Raw genomic sequence first — 20,087 nt, forward strand, 5'->3', positions numbered from 1 at the left:
CGCAGCAACCAAGGAGGGGCAGGCCCAGCCTATCCTAACCCCTCCTCCACCAATTTATAACCAATGCCTAACCGCAACCTTACAAGTTGTGACAATTTGCGACGCAGTAGGCAAAAACCAAATGGCCCAGCCAATCAGCCAGATGGACAAAATTCCTACCAGGCCCCCACTCCAAAGCAGACGACCCCATGACAGGCATAGCAAGGTTAAAGCAACAACCCCTTACTTTAGGGCGGGTGGGCGGGTGATCCGTTGCACGCAGCAAAGAGAAAGCTCCAGGCTGCATGCAGAGTATTTAAACATTTTGCCCCTCCCACCAAAATTGCAACATAACTTTTACCCCAGCAATCCAGTGAACCAATCACTGCCCCAGGCCATCTTTAGAGACCCTGCCTGGTAACAGAGGGGTGGCTCAGCAGACCCCCCCCCCGCAACACGTGCTCTCCATGAAGGAGAACACGCTTTGCTGGAAGGTTGCAGCCCCTGCTTTGGCTATAGAGACCGAAGCAGGAAAGCCATGTTTTGTTGCATCTATGCTGCTGCAGATGCACCATGGCACTTCTTTCTGCACTCCTCCCAGCAGTCATTTTTCTGGTCACTGCTATAGTCTCCAGACACTGTGGTCATCTGCAGGGTTACTTCCATACTTTTTGGACTACAACTCCCATTAGCCCCAGTCAGCACAGCAACCATTTTCATATTATTTTTGGATTAATTATAATTTGGTGCATTTCTATTTCCTTTTATAGGTATCTGGGTATGTCTGCATGATTTAGTGCAGGCTCATTTATCTACTAACTAAACACCTTTTTCTTTTTTGAGGAAAACCAGAAATTGAGATAAGCAGGAATGTTGCTTACAGAGGATTATATTAACTATATTATATTATATCATGCAGTTATACAGAATAATAGGACCCAAAATAAAAGCAACTGAATGTACAGAAGAAACAAGCTTTTAATATATATATATCTCAAGCTGGTTTTGTCTGAGGCTGTGTTGCAGCAGAGGCCTTTGATGGTTTTTGACTGAACAATGTTGTCTTCTTACATCTTAGAAGGCTGGAAGTCAGAAAATATCCATTGATTGAGCTTTCAGACTTGCATTGATTTCATTTCAAATTGCTCCAATAAACTCCTGCGGAAAGGATTGATAAGAAGACAAGTGAAGAAAAAGCAAAATTTCAAATTGAGAGATTGGAATTGTCTCCTTAAAGAGACCTCCAGAAGTGAAATTCTAGACTGTGCTGTGCCTGCATGAGGACCCCGTTGCTGACATTTCTTGACAACTTCATGCATCTGTGGCCAAAAACATCAAGGCACTCTCCAGCATCAAAGGGAAGCTGCCTTATGCCACTTGCTATCTAGCTCAGTATTGTCTGCACTAACTGGCAGTGGCTCTCTATAATTTCAGACATGCATCTGTCCCAGCTCTAACAGGGGATTGAGCGTAGGACCTTCTGCATGCAAAGCAGATACCCTACCAATGTACTATGGTCCTTCTGTTACCCTTGCTCCCACTTGGGCTGTGCTTCTATCAGAATTGCAAATCCTCAAGCAAATCCCCATTGTTTTTGGCTCCTGACACGATTTTGGACATCAGATTTCCTTAGCTGCTTTCATTCCTGGTTCATCATCTACTTGGCTGCACATCTGCTTCATACCACACATGCTGTCTCCAGCTGCTGTTTATCTCTTTCTGCCTGTCTGCCTGTTCGGTCTATTCACACCACCCTCAACAAACCATAAGAGCAACTTTGATTTAATTTTGATCTGTTTCTGATTTTCAATTAGGTGCCATGCAGAGTGCAAAATTGTTGCCAGCACTACACCAGCTGCCAAGGGATGTGCTGTAAAGACTCGCAGCACTATTTGCCTGTAGGGGGGAAGGCGGGGACACATGACTCGCTATCAATTCAAAACCTTTGCCCAGGCTTTCTCAGGTCATTCCTCTCTCAGACTTTGCATGTGGTTATTTCCCATGGGGACAATCTCTCGAGTCCTATAGTGAGTTTGGGTTTCTAACTTTTTCAAGTATCAGCAAGGTGAAGACTGCAGAATGAAGCCTGAGTGGCACACAATAGAATGAGGTGATGCTGCTTCTGAGGAGGAAGAATGGACGGTACCATTTTTGACAAAGCAGTAGTCATACTGTTATGGGTTACTGGGGGAACAGGGATCCCCTAGATTCCTGGGTACCATATTTTCCCTTCTAGATTCTTGGGTGCTAGGGTTTAATCAGAGCTGAAAGGCTGAGCTTGTTTTTCTGCCAGACAGAGGGACAGAGGGAGGTGATGGTTCTACCCTTAGTCCATTGCAAAAGCCATCTACATGACAATGACCCTACCAGTAACCATGGGGAAGGTTGCCCGGGCAACATGGGCATGATGTCACACACAATAAAAATTGTCCTTTTACACAGAGGTGTTGGGCAAGGGAACAAGAAGGAGGACAACTCCATGTGATGCTGGCTGCACCCAGAGACCAAGGGCCATGACTGGCTGCTGCTATGGATCCAAGCTTGCTGAAGCTATGAGGGGAGCAACGAAAGACACTCTTGGGATGTAAGGTTCTGCACCCCCCCCCCTCCATTGAAGGTTTCTTAGTGTAAATATGTGTTAATAAGCCATATTTTTAAGACACTGCAGACTCTACTGTGCCTTGGTTTTCCAATGGAAACACCCCCCCCAGGGAGCGTCTGGAACCCTCTGGAAACTTGCTACCACTCAGCAAAGATTGAGAGTGGAGTTTAACAATGCATTCAAATGCAGGGCCAGCTGTAGGGAGAGTGAAGCAGCTGCCTTAGGCGACAGATATTGAGAGGTAGGGGGCAGCAGGGAGGTTTCGGAGCACAGAGCTGTGTATACACCATGAGGTCTGCCTTAAGTTAGCTTGCTGTTTTCAGGTGTAATGGACAACACTTCCCTGTTGAAAGTGTTGAAGGAAGATTCATATCTGCAAATCTGGTGCCAGGAATGGGGAGAGGCAGCAAAATGCCTTGAGCTAGCCCTGAGTGAATGTTGTTCCTCTGTGTGGAAAAAGCTCTCTGCAAACAGAATTGTAGTTCAAATTAAAAAATTCTAATACTTATCTAGAACTAATCTAAATAGTAAAGTAGAATGTGTATCTCCAATGTGCTAGGGTTATGTTCCTTCTGAGTTTTTGTTTTACATGGAAAGCATTCAAAATTGGCATTCCCCCACCTACAGACAAAAGCAGTACAATCCTCTCTACCACCTCAGGGATTGTATTTTCCATGTGTACACCAGGCCTGAGTTTAAGCAAAATGTACTCTTTAACCATAATAGTTAAGGACATGTTAAAACAAAACACAAAACTGGTGTCATTTGGGGTCATAGTGGATAGCTTGAGGAAGATATCGATCTGTATGTGGCAGCTATGAAAATGACAAATGCTATGCAAGGGATCCTGAGGAAAGGAAAGGAAAAGAAAAGATCCAATATCATAATATTTATTAAATAAAAATAAACAATAATGTCATTATACAATTCTATGGTGTGTGAACACACCTGGAATACTGTGTGCAGTTCCGGGTGCCTTACCTCAAAAGGGTTATTCTAGAGCTAGAAAAAGTCAACTTAAATGATCAAGGGGTGGAGCAACCCCTCAATGAGAAAAAGCTGCAAAAATTGGGGCTTTTTATTTTAGGGAAAAGCATGTAAGAGGCGGTATGATGGAGGTGTATAAAAAAGCCATGCATGGTGTGGAGACAGTGGAGACAAAAAAGCTTTGCTGCCCTCATAACACTAGAATTCCTGAATACCCGATGAAACCGAATGTTGTATGATTTAGGAGAGAAAAAAGAAATGACTTTGTGACACAGTGCATAGTTAAACTATGGAATCATCTTTTTCTGCTCCCAGTCTCTGGCCTATTTTACTCAGGACTGATTCATGCAGCTGAAAGCATATTACTGATACAGCATGTTCAACATTCATCTTTAAGTGAAGTCTATCTTATGCTCTGAAAGTTCTATATAGTTATTCTGATCCTCTGAATATACACTCCATTTCCCCTGGCAATTCTGTCCAAATACCATTGCCTTGTGTTTCTGCAATCTGCTTTTTGAAGACCTCATTGTGGATTATGTTTCTTGCAGTGTGGCTTTTCTTTCTACTGCCTGCTGTGCAGCTTACCTGGATCCCCCAGTTTCCAGCCTAGTGAAACCACAGTAGGTGCCTTCAATCACATTAAGGGTATAATCCATAGTAATTCGACCCATTGTTTGTTGACCAATAGGATATGGCTTGCAAGCTATATCCTACTGAGCGGAAAGATTTATATTGTATTGGATATAAATGCTTCAGTTTAACTGGGCTTTGGATTTGTCTGTGTATGAAGTATTTATAAATATTGACTTTTTTAATGGCAAATTCATTTGAGTAGGACTCAAACCAAGTGATACAAAATGCCCATTTACACGTGCCTGAAAACACATATGATGCATCTGTAGGCAGTTAATTGCACTATTGCCGTGATTATTCCATTGGCAGGAGCGTTTAGAACCATTTTCCATCAACACCGGACTTTCTTACACAAACTAGTCCTAAATTGCATGCAGAGGATTTGAATTTTTATTCAATTCAGCATCCGTGCCTCAATTCAGAGTTCTCTTTATACTCTTGAATGTACATCTGTGTGCGTGCATGCAGTCGGTCCTCATTTGTTTGAATTGAGATTGAAAATACATGCGCATAACTGAACATATATGTAGATGAGCCATCCAATAAAATGAACAAAAGGCATAGAGAAGCTGTTAAGAATTTCAGCATTGCTCCAACATTCAAGTTTCACCTTTATTGATTTATTGATTTATTTAAATGCTTCAAATGGCTGGTTCTTGAAAAAAAGATGCATTTATTCTTTTATGAGTTTGGGGTCACTAGGAATTATAACAAAAAGGGCTATTGGCAAGCCTACTGTTATCCATTACTTCCTATGGCAGGAATATACAAACTTAAGAATCGTTCTGTTGTATCAGGCCAGTGGACTATCTAGTCCCACTTTCTGTTCTTACTGTGTCCCTCGACTCCTCACCGCAATCAGTTGGAAAGCTGCTCTGCCCTCAACACTTGATCTTAGCCAAAAGGTGGGGAACAAATATCACAACTGGAGAGAGATCTGTTGGAATGGAATGTAAAAGTGCTGTCTAAAATGTATACAATATTATTGGAACGGGAGAGAAAGGATGAGCAAGTAATGATACATTGGACAATAGATATTGGTCATAATATAGCTATGGAAGCATGGGAATGATTGTGGAATAAGGATATAAAATTTACAGCATGTTATGGTCTAAGAGAAAATTATATGTTAATGTTATATCATTGGTACCTAACATCTAGTAAATTGGCAAAAATGTATGAATGAAAATCAAATAAGTGTTGGAAATGTAAAGAGAAAGAAGGTTATTTTTATCATATGTGGTGATCTTGTAGTAAGTTTAAAGCTTACTGGGAAATGGTATATAATGAATTGAAAAAGATGTTTAAAATAACTTATGTTAAAAAAAAAAATCTAGATGCTTTCCTTTTGGGAATTATAGGGATAGAACTACCCAAACTATATAGAAATTTATTCATGTAGGCGACTACAGTGGCAAGAATGCTACTTGCCCAAAAATGGAAAAAAAGAAGTCCCAGTGAAAAAAGAATGGATACAAAAACTTGTGGAATAGGCAGAAATGGCAAAACTTACAGGAAAAATAAGAAATCAAGATAACAAACTTTTTATAAAAACTGCTTTATTGAATATTTATAAATAAACTGTAAATAGATAAGAACCTTGGCAAGATGGTTGTAATAACCTGTGATTTTATAAGGGTATATATTTAAAGTAGAGGAATAAAGGAGTAAATTAGTTAATTTGGAATATGCAGAAAATGTAAAAAACTAAATTTAAGGAACTGTAGAAAGAGAGGGAAGGAAGTTGAGCTTTGAAATATTAAAATGATTGTAAGATTGTTGAAATGTATAAAAATGAAAATCATAAAATGATAAGAAAAAAGAAGAAAAGAAAAGCTGCTCTGCCACTTTTTTGATTTTAAGTGCTAACTGTCTGGTTCCATCTTGGATTAAGTGGAGCCTGTCCCTTTTGTACAGGCTTGGCTTGTCCCAAAATGTTCCACAGTGCCCAACAATTTCAAACCTCTCCTTCCGACGCCATCTTCTCATCCATGCATTAAGATGGCAAAGCCATGGATGTCTAGCTGACCCTGTGTGTTGAACCACTAGCATTTCAGAATGCTGGAGGTCCTGGCTTTCAACATCCTTCAACAGCATGATTTTTGATTTGGAAAATGCAGGGGAAATTCTTCTGCTTGTCTTCAGTCTTACACCCTCTCCATGAGTGTGCTGAAGGGGCACAAAGGGCACACTGTATCATGAGTTTGGTGAACAGCTGGGAATAATCAACAAGCACCTGGGAGATTCAGAGTGATCAGGACTAAGAGGAAGGCACAAAAAACCATGAGCTAGGAGGAAGCAACACTGCAAATTATCAAGCTTGCAGGTGATCAACTGAGGACAAAGCAGATTAGGAAGGAAATCACTGTGAGAAGAAGTAGCAGTTCAGGAGCTGGAAAATGGATGTATTGTAGCTAACCCTGCCTGGTTACCCCAAATAACTTTGCAAGCAACAAGATAAAGTAGCATCACCTAGCTATTTCCCCTCAAATATGAGACCATCAATTTTTCATTTACTTATTTTACATATTTATAAACTGCTGAACAGCCCAAGATCATCAAAGTAGTGTACAACATGATAAAAATGCATTGTAAAATGTTAAGACCATTCCTATAACCTTTATAAACAATAAAACTATTCATCAGATGTACAATTAATATTTTGTAAATATACTTTAACAATCTCTTTCTTAAACAAAAATGTATTTGGTAAGTGCATAAGCATCATGACGCAGGGCAGCTGTCGAGTTTTGGCTAGTAATTGATTCCAGAGGACTGGAGCTGCAACGCTAAAAGCACACCTCTGGGGCATGTGACTCTCTCAGCAGTGGCCCATTTAAGGACACCCTTACTGTGAAGAGATATATGGGGTAAGGCAGTCCATTATGTAAGGCATAGATCCTATCTCTTGAAGACACATTTTGGGTGGCAGGGGGGCTGTGTTAGGTAAATAGGTAAAGGGACCCCTGACCATTAGCTCCAGTTGTGGCCGACTCTGGGGTTGCGGCACTCATCTTGCTTTATTGGCTGAGGGAGCCAGTGTACTGCTTCCAGGTCATGTGGCCAGCTTGAACCAGAGCAGTGCACGGAAATGCCATTTACCTTCCCGCCGGAGCGGTACCTATTTATTTACTTGCACTTTGATGTGCTTTCAAACTGCTTGGTTTGAACAACAAGAGCTCACCCCGTCACAGGGATTCGAACTGCCGACCTTCTGATCGGCAAGTCCTAGGCTCTGTGGTTTAACCCACAGCGCCACCCGCATCCCCTGTTAGGTAAATACCCAGGTATAAATAGTTTACAAAGATATATATGACATTTGCTCTTCCAGAGTTTGAAGACATACCACATTCATCTATAAGAACCACCACACAGACACCCCTGTCTCTTTTTTGTCCCAGGCCTTCTTCCAAGTAGACAACCAGCAATCGATGACAGTGTTACATTCATCAACTTTGCAAAAAGAAAGAGACTTGCCTGCTTATCTTTTTGTTTTGACAGCATGAGAATGGAAATCTCACAAGAACAGATCTTGTGATATTTCAGAGTTTCTCTGCAGCTGATTGTGCCCAAGAACAAATGGTGCTTTAGCATTTACATATCTTCACCTTCTGAGAACTATAAATAGCACAGAAATGTTAAAAACACAATAAGATGGAGAAAAAGATGGATTGGGCGAAATGCACCATGTTGGAACTTTCAAATCACTTTTTGAAGCAATTATCTGTTATTTTCTCCCAAGGTTTTCATGGAAGAGAGTTAAGAGCAGAAAAGAGAGACTATTTGTTTCATTTACGGCTAAGTGTATTGTACAAGGAAGCCACTTAAGAAACAAGAAGTAAACCACTGTTTGATTGAAGAGGGCGTCTTACAATCAAGATGGATTACCCAGTCCACCAACACCCGTGCATTCGGAGCTTTGACCTAGAGCTGCGAAATGTATCTAGGCCATGATATTAAGCTTTTTGCTTATGAAGTATATAGTTGCAGTGTGTATTTTTAGTTTTGCTGAGGTCAGTAATAAGGGATGCCAAGCCTTTTCAAAACTATGAAGAACAAAAAGGGAGAAGCCAACATTTGGGGTTATAGGAAATAGAGTAAAAGTTGTTTTTAAAGAGGCGTGATTCTATTGGAGATCACTGTGTCTGAAAGAAAGGAGGTTGTCAGATTAAAGAGATAAGGATCGTTTAGCATGTATTAGATTGTTATGCCATAATGTAATAATTTGTCCAGGTGTGTTTAAAGAATGTTTAGTGGTGTTCACACTGGACGTAAGATTCACCTTGCAGCTTAAAATGAAGCCCTATGTTCCCCATCCATGGGGAATGTACATTTGTACAACTTGTAGATGTACAAATGACTACAACTTTTGCACCTTTGGGGCAAAGTGGATGAAAGTTACAGGCGCAGGAGGTCTTCCAGAGTGGATTAAATCCATCAAATTGCACACTAATAGGTTCAGGACCTTTTTGTGGTGCAAGTAACAGGAAGTCACTTTCCTTGTTCATATTTTTGAGGAGGGGAAGCAGAAGTCTGTCTGTGCTCTATTTTTTACCTTAAATTAATTAAAAGGTGGCTGGGTAGCATGTATTCTTGCTTGCACTTTTTAAAAAACCTGGGAGCACCACACCAGCCCTTTACAGCATATAGCTATCTTGAACACTGCCTGTGGAGTTCTGAAAAGCTCTGTATTTGTTTTCTGATTTTGTTTATTGTTCAAGCAGAGCAATAAAGGGAAAATTATATGAATGTTTTAACTTTTACAAAAGACCATCAGATGCTAGCCAACCATACACTGGGCTCATTCACAACACAGAGAGCCTTTTAGTAAGCAATAAATAAGATAATTTCTTGCCAGTCCAAAAGACTACCCATTTACAATCACAGATTACAAAAAACGGTTGATACTTAAACAGAGTTTTCTCCAAATGGTCATCTTTCCACATGTGTAGGCCAGAGTAAGAAGGTTAAAGTGAAAAAGGAATAAAATATGAAACAGATTTTGCTTTATGGCTGACTGGTAAGTTAAACTTCATTTCCAGGCTCATAGTTCCAAACTGTAAATTTTCATGATTATCAGTCAGTCCAGCTAATAAAACATAACACTTCGGTAATACATGGGCTGGTAAAGACAATAATGTCAACAATGCTGGAGACGAATTGAATGATGCTGAGAATCATTGATTATAAGCAGCTCTATTAAAGGGTGCTTTGTACTATAACAAATGCTAAGAAAACAGAATACAGATAACACACTCTCTTGTTTGTTAACCAGAAAATAACCAGAAGAACAATTCTTGATGCCCTTGATCAAGTTTCACTCATATCCCCAGCCTGGGTCAAAGATATTTGAGGAAACATCTTCTGTCATATGACATGTCATCCTACTTGAGAGAGCTGAGATGAAGAAGTGAGACTCTCTTGCAGATTCATCCATTATCCAAGATACACTACTAAGAATAGCAGTGGGTCTCCTGTATCTTCCTTCCTGAGAGAGTCCTAGCAGGGCCCCACAACTCTGAGGCTTTACAAATCAAGAGTATGGCACATGAAGTGGGCAGCAGAAAACAGGGTTTGCCTTCCTTCGTTCATGCCTGCCTGCCTGCCTTCTCTTTTTAAAATATATATTATCTTCTTCTATGACAAAATGGTGCTTATTCCCAAGGTATATGTGATTATTAGCATCATGGCAGCAAAAGCAAACTCCATTTTATTCTATGAAAGTGGTATGATTTAAGTGAGTTTAAATGTGAAACTGCACCCACTTTAAGTATATCTTTTCTTATCAGGACTGGCAAACTTGTTTTATTTATTTGTTGTGCTCTAAGATATCAGGAATGTAGAATCAGTTGTAAATCATGGAATGGTGGAGGGAGGAGGGAGAGAAATGTTAATTCTGTGCCTCACAATGAAGTAGCACATGGTCATCTTGGTCTAGCTACCCAACTGCTTGCAACAGAGCAGCAAATATATTTCCTTTGCCCCCATGGTTTTTAATTACAAATTGCTGAATTATCATTTGATGTTCTCTTCCTCTTCTAATGATCTGAGTTTAGTGAAGTTTTAATATTGGTTTTATGTGTTGTTTTTATTAAATACATTTATTTGTCACTTTTTGCACAAAAGCGTCTCAAAGCAACTTACGAAGTGTAAGAAACTTTTGGGGACCTGAAGATGAAGGCTACAATCCTGTACCCACTTTCCTGAGATTAGTATAAAATTAAGTAATTAAGTAAAATATCAATCAAGTTTATACAGAAGGATAGATTGTGCTCAGTGGGTACACTCTAGCCCCCAAATCAAGCATTTTAAAATCCAGTTATTACAATAGAAGAGCTTGATGTTTTCCTATCAAAATATACATATAAGAAATCATAAGAGCATAAGCCAAGCCCTGTTGATTCAGCCCAAAGGCCCATCCCATCTCGTTGCCTCTTATCTCACAGTGGCCAAACAGATTCTCCTTGGAAATTCAGATGCAGGACCTGAATGCTGCAACACACCCCTCAAGAAACTGGTGTTCAGAAGCATACTACCTCCAGAAGTGGAAATAGAAAAACAAACCATGCCTAGTAGCTACTGAAGCCTTATCCTCTGTGAATTTAAAGCCACTGAGCTGGTGGCCATCACTACATTTTGTGGGAGCCAATTCCATTTGATACCTAATATCTTCATGTAGGATGTTTTTTAGACTCCCCAAGAAAAGTTGAGATGGAGCATAACTGAGTTCAATCTTGCAGTGATTAGCAAGGGACATGCACGTTTTTCACAGTAGTGGAAAAGCAAACTGATATCAGTAGGCAGACTACACACAATGTTAGCAACTCTGCATGGAGTTATGCTTTTGTAGAAATACCTGAGAAGGATGCTACAGGTGTGGCAAATAGGTTCTCAGGATTCTGACCAAATGGATACAAAGGATAGGAGTGAATTGGCTTTCTCTCAGCTTAATCATCTACACAGGGAGAAAAGGAAAAAGGTTTAAGCTGCAGTATGAATTTGATGGGATCAATTAAAATGTTTAAAGTGAAGAAATACTATAGAAGTGCAGAGTGTATAACTAATGATAGTTAATATTTCACAGTGATCTTGTTCTGCCCATTCCTAACTGAAAACCAGGAATTGTGATCATCATATGGTGAGAAACATTCCTGTCCCATGGACTTCAAGCTGTTGTTTTATTAAATAGGAGTTTCTCTGAAATAAACATGCTGTCAGTACTTTTTAATTTCCAATATTCACATGACTCATCTTCCTGCCAGCATCCTCTCTCAATGGAAAATTGTTTATCACTAAGTAAACATCATATTTTTCCTCTCCGAAAGGCAGTTTTATAGAGCTTTAAGATTTGCAGCCGCTAAATGAAAGTGATACAGTGTTCATACAAAAACTGGAGCAGCATGGCTCCGAATTTCATTTGAAATAAATGGGACTTACATTCTTTTACTGAGATGAATAAGCATTTTGCTTTATCACTTTCTGACAAAGCCATAGATACCAATAGACACTTGCTGAACCAGCAGCAAATTTGCACTGTTGTGGCTTTTAAGGTGTATTATATGGCACTTGGCACAACACATAGAAGCATGGATGAGATATAATATTTCTTTCCTAAATTAAATATATGCTGTAGTAGTTGATAAAAAATGTTCCGACAAGCCCGGCCATACTTGGCAAAATGTATAATAATAATAATAGTAGTAATAATAATAATAATACTGACATATCCTGTGAAAGTGCTTAGGCTATTTTAGTATATGGGAGTTGCCCACTTACCTTTATTACACTGGACATTTTGAGTAAACAGAAGCCAAACAACTACCTATTTTGGACTTGGCTCAGCAATGAGGAGCTGTTCAAATTACAATTTCCATAAGCCAAATCCTAAGAAGATAAGAGTGGCAAACTAGACCACAATAACACTCCAGCTAGCACTCCTTTTTGCCTAGTCAGATAACTAATCATATTTCTACAACCAGGACAAATTCGTGATTCTACACCCCATCCTCTGAGAACCGGCAATAGAATTGGATGAAAATAGCAATAGACCTTTAACGGGGCAATCCGGTGTCTAATATATCTCTCTGTTTTTCTTTGACTCTTATGTCTTACTAGTTTAAGGTCCACAAGAAGTGAGACTGGCTAAAAACTTTCTTTGGAGTTCTGAAGCATGGTGGGTGATTCACCCCCCTCTAAAACAAAGCAGATATGTGTGCTCTGTTTGCTTGCTTCTTAAAGCAGAACTATGGAGGATTATATTTAAAGTTGAAAACACTCAAATTGTTGTAAGCAAAAAACGTTTGCTGCTTTGCTCTAGGGTGGAATATCCCCTCCCAACACAAACCAATGCTGAAATCTGGAGTGATGCTCTCCCACCCATACCCACACCTCATCTCCATATATACATACACACCACTCAGTACCTCTTAATACTTTAAGGTGCCAAAAAGGAAGAGACAAAACTCCACTTTAAAAATATGAAAGGAATATGGAATTTTAATGTAAGAGCAAATGTTGGTTACAGCTTGTGGAATGTCTGGAGCAAGATAAACCATGAGCCTGGACCATAACAGCACTCTACTCCAAATCATGGCTTAAAAAAATGAACGAATTCCTATGCCCCACAAATAACCCAGAAGGACACATTCTATTCATGTAAAAACAGGACACATTCTATTCATGTAAAAACATGCTGATTCCTGGACCATCCATGAGCTGGACTGAGAAGGTGATTGGGCCGCATCCAGCCCCCCGGGCCTTAGGTTGCCTACCCCTGGCTTAGTGTCACATACAAACTAGGGTAATCAATTTCTTTTAAAGGCTCCCAAGTAGCTGTGCCTTTGCAGTAGTGCTTCAGCAGTCCTTTGGACAAGACCCACCCTCTCCCTTTCCACCTTGCTGAGGAAGAAAGCCCTTTAAAAAATGGTTATAAGGCTTGGAAAACTGGCTGTACCAGTTGCATAGGATGCAAGGTTTCCTGCTGTGCAAAGTGTCCAGGTTAGGACATGACAGCCTTCAAACCAGAGATGGACAATCCATGGCCTTCCAGATGTTTCTGGACTACACTTCCCATCATCCCTGACGATTGGCTGCACTAGATAAGGTTGATGGGTGTTGGAGTCCCACAATCTCTGAAGGGCCACAAGTTGTCCTATCCTTGCCTTAAGCAGAAGTGAGCTGATATGCAGCTGGACCAGGAGACTTTACAGTCAAAGTCTGATTAAAAAGCAAAAAGAAAAGGAGTCAACCTATGCTCAAGGAACCCATGCACAGCAGAGACTATTAAATTAACAGAAACATGTGGAGATAATACTGTGCTCTGTGGGCTCTTATCATTAAAGATGAGGTTAGGCAAAAGTTCTACAAATGAGTACTTTGCAGCTCTTCAGGGGTCCATGCAGCAAGTGGTACCTTAAGAGCTTTATGTGGATGCATTGTTGCATCATTCCTTCTGACCATTATGCTTGTCAATGTCGTCTTCCTTTCATTCCACCCCCTCAACCCGCAGCTATCCCTGCTACTTCTTATTCCATACCTCCTGGTGTCACTTTGATAATAAACTGTTTTAAATAGAAGAGAAAGGAACCAATACACTAATTAACCAGACCTCTGGCACATAATTTTCTACTCTAATGAAGATGTTATTGAAATTCTCGTCAAGACTAATGATCCTCATTGTCAGCTAATATTAGAGAAAACAGTGTGCTATAATTTCACACCATTTGGAGCTATGTAGTTCTGTTCGGTACCTCTTTTGTTTTTGTTTTTGCCTCAGGGCCATTTTATTCTAAGTTACAGCCAGCACATGGAGATCAATTTGCGTGAACAGCTCCCCACATGGTTACAACAGTTTCTCTCAGGCATTACCAAAGTGCAGAAAGGCGGAGTTTGCACATGTCCAGTGCCAAATATGGAACCACTTTACGGGTAGGCTCTATGAGATGGTTCCTCACATTCATGTATACCACTTGATTTCTTGCCTCTCAGGTATTACATACCTAATGACTTGCCGCTAAGTGTATAAAGCTGATTCCTTTAAATAGGAATGGGAGAATTGTTCCATTTCAGGTTCTCTCAGATTCATATTTTTCCAATCTTTAGTTTAGTTTAGCCCAGGCATAGGCAAGCGCGGCCCTCCTGATGTTTTGGGACTACAACTCCCATCATCCCTAGCTAACAGGACTAGTGGTCAGGGATGATGGGAATTGTAGTCCCAAAACATCAGGAGGGCCGAGTTTGCCTATGCCCGGTTTAGCCCATTGCTGCATCACTTTACTCTTTCTTTTTTTAAGGCAGAAAAAAATGCATCCTAGGCACATCTCTCTTAATAAAGGCACTTTTATGTGGAATTTTATTTCTATTATTGTTATTTCAAACAATTAAACAGGCAATGCAAACAAAGACAAAAGGACAGACATTGACAACCCAAAAATAATATAAATTCAGTATGAGGAGTAGTTCATGATAAAAATCAAACAGTCAAACAGTTGGAAATCAGGAATAGATGAAATGAATATGCTTATAAAGTTATAAATGGGCTGTACAAACACAGCCTACGCTGAACTTTCTTTCAACTTCACATTTCTGTTACTTTACATTATCCTCTCTTCCAGAAGTTTCTTTAAGAACTGGCATCTCAGTAACATAGCTTAATTAATTTGATGTTGTTTTGTTTATCTAGCGAAGCTCAGTAAAGTCAATGAGATCTCTTTAATGCTTAGAGACTACCAAATTGAGCCCATCATTCCTTCTGTGCAATATTTCACATGGTGCAATTTATTTGCTTATTTATACTTTTAAATTAATATAAAATTTATAGCAAACCATGAAAAGCGTGGGAAGACATCATCCGCCTTATTCTGGTAATACTCATAGAGCTGCAAAATCTTGATGAAGCAAGGAATAATCTTTGCTGCTGAATGAACTGATTTGGCTAACGGAATGCATCGGAAGTTTGAAATTCAGATCAACATCTTCTTAAGAGTCTTGTTAATTTAAAACAAAAGAATTGCTGATCAACGAAGTGTCTTGAAACAATACTTGATTAACGATCTTGTTAATAAACTAATCTAAATGCATGCTGCTGGGCATCTTCCAATGAAAATACTTTGGGAAACAAGGCAAGCAAGAGAAAATGGTAATGCATAATGGATGGGTTTGTTGGTTTGCGTCTTGTGTCTTCTGCTTGCAATGATGAGATTTGAGAAATAAAAATAGCAAGGATTTTCAGATGAGAAACAGTTCCTTATCATAGGATGTCATCACTCAATAGATTGTACAGATCAGTAAATTACCTTGATAAAGAAGAAGAAGAAGAGAAGAAGAGTTTGGATTTGATATCCCGCCTTTCACTCCCTTTAAGGAGTCTCAAAGCGGCTAACATTCTCCTCTCCCTTCCTCCCCCACAACAAACACTCTGTGAGGTGAGTGGGGCTGAGAGACTTCAAAGAAGTGTAACTGGCCCAAGGTCACCCAGCAGCTGCATGTGGAGGAGCGGAGACGCGAACCCGGTTTCCCAGATTAGGAGTCTACCGCTCTTAACCACTACACCACTACACCACACATAAAAAGATATGTGACTGTTCCATCAACTCAAATGCCCCAGTCCGGTTCTCCTATTTATTCTACTAGAAGGAGCAGATCCCTGCACATTTGGGGTCATGTCCCAGGATTTGTTTCTTTCAATGAATGAAATTTGGGGGTTGCAACATAGGAAGATACCTCAGTTGGGAGTGAGAGGGGCACCCTGTGTTCATTGGAGAAGACATCAGTGTGCTGGTGAGATGATTATCTCAACACTTTGTCTCTACAGTGTTAATTTTGCACTATTGCAAAAGTGCTTGCCATTACCAATGTGGGAGAATAAATAGTTTCTAAGAAAGAGCAGTAATTATGGAAATTATAACACATGAGTGCATGGATGGATAACTTTGTGATGAGTTCTTTGGAGGTCTTTAAGCAAAGGCTTGACAACCATATGTCAGGAGTGCTCTGATGGTGTTTCCTGCTTGGCAGGGGGTTGGACTCGATGGCCCTTGTGGTCTCTTCCAACTCTATGATTCTATGATTCTATGAGTTAAATTAGATTTTAAAACACTATTTCCAGAAAGAGAGAGAAAGTAATGTTGAATGGTTAATAACCAGCTCGAAAGATACCTTGAATATATAGGGAAATGTGTGTCCAGCCATGCTGCAGCATTATTTAGTAAATAAGTTTTTCATCACTTTCAAATCTTCCATTTTTACCAGCTGTCATATCACCTAGTAGGAAAGGCTCATCAATGCCATATTAAGATTCCATTAGTTAGCCCTGAGGACCCACTATTCTTGTAAAAGCTTCTATTGTACTCTCAAGTGCAATTCATATTCCATTTTTCTACCTAGAAAATCCTCTTTTCTATACAGTTTGCTTAACTCTATTTTCACAGTAGCACAGCTGGTTGATAGTTTAAAATAATAATAATACGTGTTTGAGTTAGTATTTTGAAAATGGATTTTATGCAATTGGTCTTTATAGGGCTGAGCCAAATGGCTCACAGTTCTTAAACAAGAATATTTCCATCAGTGTAATTTTTTTTTTAAAAAAACAAATGTCCTCCTTCAATGTTTCCCCCTGTAATACCAGAATATATGTACCAGTGCATCATGTCCCTCTCCTAAGGATGAAAGCATGCCAGTATTTGAATTACAGTTATCTTTTTTTTTGTCTATATTTGTGCTCTAATTGTCTTTGTTGAAAGGATGCCGCAAACTGAAAGCTGTTTCAATGTTGTTCATATTAAAAGGAATATGTAGCACGCCTCTCATCTTGTCACAGCCGAAAAAGCATTTCATCTTCAGTTTTGCAGCTAGCTTTCCTCCAGCTGGGAGATCACTATGTGCAGCCCCTCCGCATCACGTAATTATCCAAGCAGGCTAGGGAGATCCATCTGCAAGAGGGATTCTTCCACAGGTAACATATGGCTGCTTAGAGAGTCCCACCTGTGGTGCCTTCAACAACTGCTGACTGCCGCATAAAAGGCTTCCAATGAGCTAAGCGGCTTTAAGACTGTTCTCTCTTCTCTTGTCTTCCCCCTTCCTGTTTTCTGTTTTGATCCATCTTTGATTCAGTGCAATCTGTACACTACAGTACTGTCCATTTTTTTTTTAGAGTACTGCAAGGTTTTGGGAGTCAGAAACCTAAGTTTAGTGAGAATCAGCCATATAACCCTGCCACAAAACCCCCTGCTATTGTAATTGAACCTACAGCTATATTTTGACATTTACAGAGGTATCTAATCCATCCAACCCCTTTCACCCTCTGCACATCTCAGCCGCCCACCAACAGCTTTTGGTTGTCATAGGCCCCCATGGCACCAAGCCCATGGGGTTGGAATGGCAGGATCTGTCAGAGGAGGAGTCAAAGGAAGGTGGTGGAGATGGCTCAAGCAGTGACATGGCTAGGGACTGTGAGATGCCCTAGAAGGAGGAAACAACTGAGTCAGTCTCCACTCTGACTCCTGAAAGTGAGGTTCCCACAGTATTCAAGGAGCTGGCTGGCCAACACTGGAACTGGCTGGTTTAGAGGTACATGGCTGAACTCAAGTCCAAGGGCATACTGCTAGCAGTAGAGAAGAAAAATGTGTCAACATCTTTGTTTTCGTTTAGCCATGTATCCTATCCTCTATTGATGTTCCTTTTGTACTTTGTAAACTGTATACTGAGCTTATCAGGTACTGAACCCTGTAATCAAATTTTCAGGATTTCCTGAGCTGAGATTTCAGGCATTTCTTCGAAACATGGAAAACCAGACCTCTGCTGCCTGCTGAAAAATGTGGGTGGGCAGACAGCTCCAAACCAGTAAATTCTGGAGGTGGAGAGGAGCTCCTGAACTAGCCTTACTAGCATCACAAGATGGCATTGAGCCTGATGATCCTGTTTCCCCTTCCACAGTGGCTACTGTGAGCCACAGAACTGCACATGTTGTTCTACCTCTAAATGTCACAGCATTATCTTGAGCAAGGCAAAACTTTCTTACATATTTTAAATGGTGGTTTAGCTTACAGTTGGAAAGACTTCCTGTTGAATTAGCCCTTGCTTTGAAATGCACAGCACCACATTCTTGCTCAGTTCCATCATCATGCAAAAGCATCAGGACTTACAAATGATGAGTTGGCTGAATTTTCCCAATCCGGGAGATGGCCTTCCACAATTACACCAAACAAGCAAGCAAACCAATGAGTGAGCAGGGTGCAATATCCAGTTTACTAATGACTCATCTCTTCATTGGAAGTATCAGCAATCTGTCCTCCAAGCCCAGCTACGTGAGGACCTGAACCCCAGCCCAAGCAAGAAAGCACTCAACATCTATCTACTGGCCTGATCCTGAGCTTTTAGCTCACATTTGGCCATATGTAATGAGCACGCTGTCATCCCCTATTTTGTAATGAGATGGACCTCCATGTCCCAGGTGTCTTTTATGTCTAGAGGCATAGATTCAAAGGCAATGAGCACACTTTTCACAATGGTAGGTCTGCCTACTCTAACCCTCCAAGAAGTTGTGCCTGGGAGGTTTGACTCTCTCATTAAGTTGGAAGGAGCAGACTAAGGCTACAACTGACGCTGTGACCATTGATCAGCATGGCTGGAGAAAAGCAGCCCCATCCTAGAATAACGTAACTGGCAAACTCTGATCTAAACACAACAGCTTGCCTGTTCCTTTATTTGGGATGGAAATTCATCCTATGCTGCTAAAACAACATAACAATGGTGGGGGGGGGGAGTCAATTCCCTGCTGGAAATAATATTCATCAATATTCATTGTCACAGTAGTCAGTGGAAAATTCTGGTTCATTGAGCCAATTTTACTTTGTGGTATCATTTTGTTCTAGACTCTTTCTTCCTCTTGCATTTAGCCAACCATTTAGAAAGCATTCTAAACAAACACACGGGCTTCTTTTCCATCTCTGTTTTATAGGGGGAAAGCATATTAAGCCGTTTGCCTTGATGCTAATGGAGGAAGCGAAATTGTGCTGCCTTGGACGCTAGTGCCGAGATAATGAAATTCACCACGATCAAAATTCAGATTCCATCCACTTGCTTTGTCAGATTCAAAGACCTGTAAGTCAAGGGCAATTATTGCAAAGACAATGTCTCAGATGTAATGACTGGAGAAAATCCTCATCACTTTTTTATTCAGCTGCCTTTTTATCATTTATTTATTTAAGAATTGCACTTAATAGGAGCAAGCTTCACATACTGCAGCTCTGACTTAATACTGCAATTGGGGAACAAATTGCTCAGGGGTTGTCCTCTAATGTCATCCCCTATCTGCCGCATGACACCTTTCCATTGGACTTTGCTCATTGGGCTAGATTCAGCTAACCTGATACACTAGCAGAAGCCAGTGCAAGGATCTGCATTAGCACATTGCCACTTCCCCCTCTCCTTCCCCACCCTCCTACCCCAAATCCAAATCCAGAATAGGGGAGAGGAGAGAGGAGACTGTTCCATCAGGTAAGGATAATTGTTTGTGGTGATTGAGTGATCCGCTCAGCACTTTGTTCAATTCCTCATAGAGAAGAAAGAGATTGTGCACATGCAATCTATTGGGGTTGGGTTTGTCTTTTTGTATTTCCATATTATATTCTTATTTACTTATCTATTCTGCTTCAGTTATGCCTTGCTCAGACAGAAGAGTCCCCCAATGTATTTATCTCAACATGGTGTTCAGCATGCACTGCCTTAAGGCAGTCTACTGTACAAAGGTTTCAGTGAAAGACTGCTTAATTAGTTAGTGGCATTGTCCCAATTCATTTCCCTTGACTGTTCTCTCTCCCACTCACTTTCTCTGCAATATGTCTTCTAAAATGAATGCAAGGCACTCATTTGCACCTATCTTTCA

The 20,087-nt window shown here is 40.3% G+C and overlaps 2 long non-coding RNA genes across 2 annotated transcripts in view; one reads left to right on the top strand and one right to left on the bottom strand.

Annotated features, from left to right (window-relative positions):
* Nucleotides 1-20,087, bottom strand: part of LOC309359013 — an 812,289-nt gene that overhangs the window by 206,435 nt on the left and 585,767 nt on the right. The gene's annotated exons all lie outside the window — the stretch shown is intronic.
* On the top strand, nt 2,441-8,323 carry LOC309359138. The gene is made up of 2 exons (XR_014163724.1): nt 2,441-2,563; nt 7,947-8,323. It is a non-coding gene; the product is annotated as an uncharacterized lncRNA (long non-coding RNA).

This window comes from Podarcis melisellensis, assembly GCF_964234715.1.
Source record: "Podarcis melisellensis genome assembly, chromosome: 1".
NCBI classification, from domain to species: Eukaryota; Metazoa; Chordata; class Lepidosauria; order Squamata; family Lacertidae; genus Podarcis; species Podarcis melisellensis.